The sequence below is a fragment of the Euprymna scolopes genome, chromosome 15 (assembly GCF_053919585.1).
Source record: "Euprymna scolopes isolate OS-2025 chromosome 15, ASM5391958v1, whole genome shotgun sequence".
In the NCBI taxonomy this organism is placed as follows: Eukaryota; Metazoa; Mollusca; class Cephalopoda; order Sepiida; family Sepiolidae; genus Euprymna; species Euprymna scolopes.
In genome coordinates this window covers 99,511,852-99,520,723 of record NC_136496.1, presented here as the reverse complement: position 1 = coordinate 99,520,723, position 8,872 = coordinate 99,511,852, and the positions used below count along the sequence as shown (strand labels likewise).

At 33.8% G+C, this 8,872-nt stretch overlaps 1 long non-coding RNA gene across 1 annotated transcript; it reads left to right on the top strand.

Moving 5' to 3' along the window:
• Positions 1–7,499: 7,499 nt before the first annotated feature.
• Positions 7,500–8,656, top strand: LOC145294033 (uncharacterized). The gene is made up of 2 exons (XR_013869807.1): positions 7,500–7,560; positions 7,806–8,656. It is a non-coding gene; the product is annotated as an uncharacterized LOC145294033 (long non-coding RNA).
• The last annotated feature ends 216 nt before the right edge of the window (positions 8,657–8,872 follow it).

The following is an 8,872-nucleotide window of genomic DNA, read 5'->3' as shown; positions in this document are numbered from 1 at the left end:
TTCACCATTGAGTCTCGAACTTATCAACAAAAAAATCTTATAAAATTATTTTTAATGAACGCTTATCTTAACTTTTCTTGCTTTGCTATTTCGAAATTAATAACAAAGGATGGTATATATATTTGGAAGGCTGTTAACCCTCGTTTGCTTTTGTTAAATTAAATTAGTATTGTTAACGAGCTGAATTTTTATGCTTTCAAAAGGCAAAGCAAATAAATAGGTACTCTCCCCCTGCTACCCAAAAACAATTTCTGGTAGGAAAAGTTATATACATTATTTAATATTTCATCATGTTAATGTACGCTGCCCATTTTTAGCTGTGAGAATACTAATGTCAAATGCAACAAAGAAAATTGCCTCACTCAACACATCATCTGCACTTGTCCTTTAAAACAGAAAGTAAATTATTTTCTGTTTTTGTTGTTCAGTTTATTGTAAATGGGACAAACATATCTCAACTGTGCAAATGTTGAGATAAATGAATTTCTAAAGTTAAAATAAATATTGAAAGCCATTTTTCCATTTTATTTTACATGTAAAATAATTCTTAAATTAATCCAATAAATTGTATTTTTAATATCAATAAAATCTGATATTTCAGGTTCATATTTAAGACCATGAATGTTTAAAAGATCAGAGAGTAGCAATCGGGTCCAAATAAAACTGCCATTAAAAATATATTTAAAAAGCCGAGAGATTAAGCCAACAAAAATATGAAGGTATCTTTAATATCATACGTTCAGAATGATGTTTCTTTCCCTTCTTACTCCTCTACTGCAAGTGATGACGCAGAAGATTATAAACAGCCAAATTATCTTCTCTAATGGCCTTATAACTTAACAAAAATTCCAAGTCATTTTCTTGAGTTAGTCAGGGGTGATACATCATCTAATCTTAGAGCCAACCTTACCAATGCCTTTCTCTTGGATTTGACGGTTATGTCATTCTTATCCTTAATATGCATACAAAAAAATATCTATATCGATAAATGCAGAATTGATAGAGCAAAGGCTAAAAATAAAAAGGAATGCATCTGAAAAACAAACTGAAACTGTGGATAGTATTCTTTGTATAAGAGTTGGTGGGAGGATAGACAAATACACACTATTCTACACTGAATCAGTGGCGGAAAATGGAAGTCAAACTCTGAAAAAAAGCCAAAAAAGACCTGAACGCCTCTTGACAATCACAAAAGAGATACCAAAAAAGAATGAATATTTGACACACAGGGTTCTTCCTGATATTTGTGCAACTGCTTCTATTCTTGTGAAGCAAGTTGCTACTGTTTCACATAAATGTGAAAGTGTGATAAATGCGAATAGGCTGTGAAGGTAGAGTACTAACATTTTAGAAAAAAAAAATAGAAAAACATCTACACACTATTGATTGCTCTCTGCATCAAAATGAATTTCCATTCAGAGCTTCATTCAATCTTGTAGATGGCACCATAAAACGTCCTACTACAATCAATGGATCACAGGGTAAACCATGTGCAAATGTTTGCTATAATTTACCCCAAATATCTTTTTCAGTTGTTGGAAATTCTTGAGTTTTATTTTGGAATGGAAGATATGGATAGCCTTAGTTATGACCAAAGACTCTTCTGTGAATGTACAGTTAGTATTTTTAGAGTTAAGGTGGACCCTAGATTTGCATAGCTGAAAACTGGTCCATTAAACCAGACATAATGATTACCTTTTGCCATCATAATTATGTGTTCATGGGCCTATAGAATCTTTCAACCAAACTACATAGCTTGATACATTTTATTGTTAATGTTTATGTCATTTACTAATCGGAGCAAAAATGGATGGTAACGTTCAACGCTGCCAATACAAAGCTTGTTTCCTTTAATAATTACATGAAACCTTACCAACCACCAATAACTATGGCTAGAGATACTTTACCTGAGGGCACTTCGTTCAAGCTCCTTGGCTTAACGTTCTCAGGAAACATGAATTGGAATAGATACATCGAGATTATTACTAAGGCTGCTGCTGTCGTGCTAGAAAGTTACTTCCGCCTGAAAGTATTCTGTACCTCTACAAAGCCACCATTCGCCCATGTATGGAGTACTGCTGTCACATTTGGGCTGGTGCATCTGCTACTAGTCTCTCGCTCCTGGACAGGGTCCAAAAGAGAGTCGCCAACCTAATAGGTCCCGAACTGTCATTTAAACTTCAGCCCCTGTCCTACCGACTAAATGGTTCATCCCTCTGCCTGTGTTACAAGTATTTTAATAGTGGATCCTCTGTGTTACAAGTATTTTAATGGTGGATGCTCTGACGAACTACAAGCCCTTGTACCCCTTGACGGAAATACCCCAGACAAACCCGAACAGCAGCAAAATCCCACCCCAGGACTTTGGAATTCCGGTTTTCTGCTTCCCCAACTGTACTGACATGCAGCAGTTCAAGTATAATATGAACGGACATCTTACTGCTAAACTCGTATATATATATATATATATATATATATATATATATATATATATATATATATATATATATATATATATATTGTCACAATTATGGATGGGTGATATTTTAATGCAGATTTCGGATTTATTACTATAAAGTTAATTCTGTATTAATATGTTTGCAAATGTGTAGCGTAACAATATTTGTATAAATAAAATATTTTTGTCAAATAAACTTTACTATTTCTTATTACGAACTTCTATATAAACACAATAAGGGTTCACTGTGCTTTAATCTATGAACGTTAACAGCTAGATTAGTCTCTTCTTCTTCTTCTTCTTCTTCTTCTTTTTCTCTCTCTCTCTTTCTCTCTCTCTCTCTCTCTCTCTCTCTCTGTATACATTTACTTACACAGACGCATAGACACACACACAGACAAAATTCCTTTCATATAATAGTATATATATATATATATATATATATATATATATATATATATATATATATATATATATATATATATACTAGTAATTTGTTGTTCATAAGAAACAATCCCATGAATTTTAAATATGGTGTGAGTTGGTATCGAAGATCACACAGTTATGCCGCAAATGTTTTGGGAGTGTTTTTTATGGCAACCTAATGCAATTGGGAATAAGTAGTTTCATACATTTAGAAATAATGTTGATAAAATAATTACATACCAGAAAGGAACAAAAAAATTCTTTTAACTGAATATTTATTAGTTCTTGTTCGACTGTCAGCAATATTGTATGAATTGACATAATGATAAATTCTATGGTTACTGAAGTACATAAATTTATTGTTTAGTTTTTTTTCTTTGCAAAGCAGGAAGCTACTTGACGTAAGATGTTAAATGCTACTTGAAGAGTAATATCTAACCAACGATAAGTGTTAGGTGGATATATTCCGGCCAAGAAAGCAGCAATTCTTCTCCTTTTGTCAGAAACATCACTCATGATGGAATGTAAGGACTAAAAGAAAAAAGCAAGGAACACACAGGTTAATTTTAATCAATGATATTTAATTTTGCGAACTGATGTATTTCTTGTTTATATATCACTACTCATCTTTCCGTTATTTTAAAATTCTCTGAGAAATAAGAAAGATATTTAATGCATGAAAAATAATTATTTTCGAAATAAATTATTTTTAAAAATACTTATTTTTTTCTAAGAAATCGAAATGAATTCTAGTAGATTTAATTTAATTCAATGAATCGGTTGTTAGTGTTATGTAATAGTGTGGCACTATTTCCTTGTGCCACTGTTTCTAACACACTCTGCAGCATGGACGGGTGGTAAATTGTCCATGAGCGTAGAGATACAAAGAAACCCCTTCCCATAATCCCCTTGCTATCTTTCTGTCTCTTTCCTGCACGACCACCATGATGTGAGGACGCATAGACTGTCTCTCCGTAAATGAGGGGGGCCACCCCCTCCCTCAACACTAGTTAGGGTAGGTTAGTTAGCTTCGAAAAGCCTATTATCCATTTTTAATCGTAAAAATGAATTGTAAATTGTTTTTTGTAATATATATTGTATTTCTAATGTAAAATAAAATAGTTAGTCATACCTTATGTATATTACAATTGTGTCGCGTGTCATTTTTCTTGTGTCTGCCATGAATGCCTTCATAAATGTCTGAAGTCGAAAGGCGGCCCTGAGGACAAAGAAATGAAGATTCCCACCAGAATGCCACCAGGGTGAAGAGATCATCTTGAGAAAGGAAAGGAGCCACACCCAAAACCAACATCTCAGGTATGATTTTCTTCTTACTACACAGACCCTAATGACTGGCCCATCTTCATGTCTTCATGAGACCGCTTTAAGACATTTACTATAACACGTCTGTCGGTCACACCCCAGTGACCGGCTGATTGTGGTATAAATGGTTGCCTTAAGACGCAGGATTGACCCTGGTTAATTACCAGACGGATCTCGTCGCATCTGTGTCGCAGTATAAATGATGCACTATGACCAGAACATATTGTTTCCCAGCATGGAAATAATTTCGACCCTTAAACCCACGGCACAACCAAAAATAACGACCACTAGACGAATCGAATAAAAAAAAAATGGTCCACGGTCTTTAAAAACGGAAAAAACTATTATTTCTGGCAAAATTTTAAAAAAATGGCAGACCAGTACACACGCGCACAAAAAAAAAAAAAAAAAAAAAACGCACTCAAAAAAAGAAAATTCAGAACCTGAACAAAAAATTGTCTTGCACCTACAAAAAAAAAAAAAAAAAAAAAACAGTTTACAAAAGATCGGTTTTAAAAAAAAAAAAAAAAAAGAGTATTGAAAGTAACCCTTCGAAAAAAAAGTAAGAAATGTGTCCCCCACACACACAAAAAAAAAAAAAAAAACAGAGACGAGAAAAAAGTGTCTCTAGAATATGCAATATCTCTTTCTCTCTCACGCTTTCTCTCTTTCTGTCTCTCTCCGGATATATATCGATATGTGTGTATATCTATGCATCTTGTTATTACATGAAAGAAAAAAAAAAAAAGAAAAAAATCCTTCAAACACGAAGCTCGAAAAATAAATTTAAAAAAAAAAAAGGAAATAAAATAAAGGATACCTAACATTTTTTATCTGATCTTTATTTCAGGTTTATAAAAATATAGGACTTTTTAAAAAATTGCTTTTGACTTTGCAAGTGTTAGATTCAGATTTGAAAAAAATAGAACTTTTACATTACATTTTATTCCATGAACAGTTGATGTGTTTTTTTTTCGGGTTAGATTAGCAGTTAATGCCGAAACATATGTGGTTTTTTGATTTGATTATGTTTTTTTTATTAATTTTGATTTGTCTGTTTAAAAAAAGGAAAAAAAAAATGGATTGCTACAAATTTGGATTACATAATGTGAACGTTTTTTTTGTGTGAGAATGCCTTTTACAAAATTGTTCAAAATAAGATTGTTTTTCTATTTAGTTATTTGTTTTAAACTCGTAGAAATGTTTAATGTCTACCTGTCACTTATTTGTTGAAAACAATGGCCGCACATAGGAAAGAAGCGAAGATGACCTCGTCATGGTGTTTGTGAGGGTGTTGAGGGATGGGTAGGGGGAACAATGCGACCTGCCTCTGTTTCCCTTCCTCTCTTTCTCCACCTCGTGTTGTCTACCATTATTTCACCCTCTGCAAGCTTTTTTGGGGACGAGAGAGTGACTTTTAAAATCGAGTTTTTTTTTGTGAGATTACGTAATAGTGTTATGAGGGTAGTAGGGTGTGTAATGGCATCGCTCTGTCTCTATCCCCTTCTTTCCCCCTCATTCTCTCTCTCTCTACTCTTGCGTTTTAATGAGTGTATAGCTAAACCCCCATGGCTGATTGCAGGAGGGCATATAATAACGAATTAACTTGGAGTTTTTTAAATTTTTCTACCAAGTTTAAAGAACAAAATTATTTATGCTTCGTTAAATTACATTAAATGATGTCTTCAATTGGTTTTTATTAAAAATAAAAACTGAGACAATTATTCAAACAGCACTTAAAGTACTTTTTTGAAATCTTCGAGTGTTTGGAAAAGCCAACTGTTACATGATTACGTTAATTTTTTGAGAGTTCTCTGAAATGTTCATAGCTTTTTTTAAAGAAAAATTACGCTATTACATTTCGAATATTCTCTGAATTTTTAATAATTTCTAAGGAAATATTGTTTGACTAACGAAAGAGATTTTCCTCAATTCTAGATTATTTTTAAGGAAGAATTATTCGAGCGAATTCTTTAATTGAAGGTTTATTTGAAATTGGACCGTATGATATGGGTCTCTGAAATATTGACTGAGGAGTATATACATAAAATTGAATTAATTCTTAAGAAAAAAAAAGATTTCCTCAGTCTAGAAAGATCTCTCTTTAATTGAAATTTTAATTCTTTCGAGCTTTTAACTATACAGAACTGGTCGTTAACTAATGTAGCTCCTAGGTGTGGCGGGAGTTTATCAATTCGAAATAATCCTTGTGAGTGAGTTTAGGAAAAGAATTGCTTTTAAATGATAAAATAATTACTTTGGAAAATAAAGTTAATTAACGTGAAATGTTTCTGAATTCGAAATGACCTTGATAATGACCTATAAGAAGAAATGATTTTTAAGAATCAATTAAATAACTTTAAATGTACACTGAATTTTAAAAATAATAATTACGAAATGAAAAATTTGGGATGTTTCTGAATCTCATTGTGAAGGGTGAATTGATTCAAAATGAATTGTCTATGATCTTTTCGGAAGATTAATTTTAATAATGAACCAAATGTTTGGAATAATTTTTGAATTGTATTACGAAAAATGGGTCTATTCGAAGTTTATGACCTTTTGAGAAGATTGGTTTTTATAATAATAAATGAATTACTTTGGAAAGAAGTTAACTAACATAAATTGATTTTAACGATGAACCAAAATACTTGAAATAATTTTTAAATTTTGGAATTAAATTTTAATGATCTTTTGTAAATCAAGTTTTGAAAAAATACATATACTTTTTAAATGTACCCTGAAATTTGGGAAAAAGTTAATTATGAATGTAATAACTGAAATGCGTTTGCATTGTGTAAACAAATTCTAATTGTGACCGAGGTGCTCTGAAATGATTTTTAAAAAATGTTTTCTTTTTAAGAAAAAAAATTGTTAACACCCTATTTCATTGATTTAATGTATACCAGGTTTCTGAATTGTTTATTTTTGGAAATTTTTTTTCCCCCTAATTGAGTATTCTAACTCATGAAGGCTGAGTGCCCTTCTTAGTTAATTCTTTATATAATTAATAAATATTCCGTGGTGGATAGTTTTTATTGGTCGCTCGGCGGCAGACTCCTTGCTCTAACAGAATTAATTGGATTAGAACCTCTGAAGACCAAGGTTTTACTAAATCCATATAGGTCGGCGTGATGAGGTCACGTAACCCCGACTTATCTAAAATACATTATACTGGTTGCTGAAGAGAGCGTAAGTCCAGTAACTGAAGTAATAACTTGGAATACATATAGGTCGGCGTGATGAGGTCACGTAACTCCGACTTGGTTAAAATACATTATACTGGTTGCTGAAGGGAGCGTAAATCCAGTTACGAAAATAATGTTATGCAGACTAAATTAAAAAACGTATAGGTCGGCGTGATAAACTCACGTAGAATCCGGCTTAGTGAAATACGTATAGGTCGGCGTGATAAACTCACGTAGAATCCGGCTTAGTGAAATACGTATAAGTCGGCGTGATAAACTCACGTAGAATCCGGCTTAGTGAAATACGTATAGGTCGGCGTGATAAACTCACGTAGAATCCGGCTTAGTCAAATACGTATAGGTCGGCGTGATAAACTCACGTAGAATCCGGCTTAGTGAAATACGTATAGGTCGGCGTGATAAACTCACGTACAATCCGGCTTAGTGAAATACGTATAGGTCGGCGTGATAGACTCACGTAGAATCCGGCTTAGTGAAATACGTATAGGTCGGCGTGATAAACTCACGTAGAATCCGGCTTAGTCAAATACGTATAGGTCGGCGTGATAAACTCACGTACAATCCGGCTTAGTCAAATACGTATAGGTCGGCGTGATGAACTCACGTAAAATCCGGCTTTGTTAAAAAATATTATAATGGTTGCTTAAGAAAGTGTAAATCCAGTAACTGAAATCATGAGGTCATTGCCTCGATGGAGGGCGAGGATGATTACCCTCTCTGGTATTTGAAGCAGTATACCAGTCTACCAGGAGCCTGGTGGAAAAAAATAACTTGCTTCACTGAGTTCCTGATGGAACGTAGAGCATGGAGACATTGATTGCTGACGGCCGGTTGACGCACCATTCACGGAAAATTAGGGACTTCTGAAATTTATGAATGCTCATAAATTTCGGATAGCATAGGGAGGGATGTGGCACTATTTCCTTGTGCCACTGTTTCTAACACACTCTGCAGCATGGACGGGTGGTAAATTGTCCATGAGCGTAGAGATACAAAGAAACCCCTTCCCATAATCCCCTTGCTATCTTTCTGTCTCTTTCCTGCACGACCACCATGATGTGAGGACGCATAGACTGTCTCTCCGTAAATGAGGGGGGCCACCCCCTCCCTCAACACTAGTTAGGGTAGGTTAGTTAGCTTCGAAAAGCCTATTATCCATTTTTAATCGTAAAAATGAATTGTAAATTGTTTTTTGTAATATATATTGTATTTCTAATGTAAAATAAAATAGTTAGTCATACCTTATGTATATTACAATTGTGTCGCGTGTCATTTTTCTTGTGTCTGCCATGAATGCCTTCATAAATGTCTGAAGTCGAAAGGCGGCCCTGAGGACAAAGAAATGAAGATTCCCACCAGAATGCCACCAGGGTGAAGAGATCATCTTGAGAAAGGAAAGGAGCCACACCCAAAACCAACATCTCAGGTATGATTTTCTTCTTACTACACAGACCCT